This window comes from Penaeus monodon, chromosome 23 (assembly GCF_015228065.2).
Source record: "Penaeus monodon isolate SGIC_2016 chromosome 23, NSTDA_Pmon_1, whole genome shotgun sequence".
Taxonomy (NCBI): domain Eukaryota; kingdom Metazoa; phylum Arthropoda; class Malacostraca; order Decapoda; family Penaeidae; genus Penaeus; species Penaeus monodon.
The window spans coordinates 20,196,604-20,197,056 of NC_051408.1; the positions used below are offsets into that span (position 1 = coordinate 20,196,604).

The following is a 453-nucleotide window of genomic DNA, read 5'->3' on the forward strand; positions in this document are numbered from 1 at the left end:
GTAAAAATGTTAAAAGTGCTCAGTGCCACCCTCAGTGAGTAAGAAGTGGGTGACATCACATTAATCAGGCTTGAGCAACTATTTTTTTTTTCATTCCTTTGCTTATAATTATATCATTCATGTTTATTACAAAAGGTGATATGATGTAAAATGTAAAAATTGTGTATATTAGACATAGCAAGGACAGGTGAAACAAGCCTCTGTTCCAATAGACTAAAAATGCCCAGATTATGTGGTCAAGGTCTGACTGATTTAGAAAGTTATTATGGCTTGTTTTGTTTGTTTTAAGGGTTATTATTAAACTGTACACACTGGATGGTAACTGTTCTTGTGGGGAGCTAGGTGGCAAGTATCTATACTATGTTTGGTTGAGCTTGCTCTGTGTTGTGCAGTTACAATAATCTTACACTTGTATGACCCTGATACCAGTCATAGAGGAGGTATAGCCCTCCA

General features: G+C 36.2%; 1 protein-coding gene across 1 annotated transcript in view; it reads left to right on the top strand.

Moving 5' to 3' along the window:
• Positions 1-453, top strand: part of LOC119587881 (SWI/SNF complex subunit SMARCC2-like) — a gene marked incomplete at its 3' end in the record, with an annotated part of 24,724 nt that overhangs the window by 7,186 nt on the left and 17,085 nt on the right.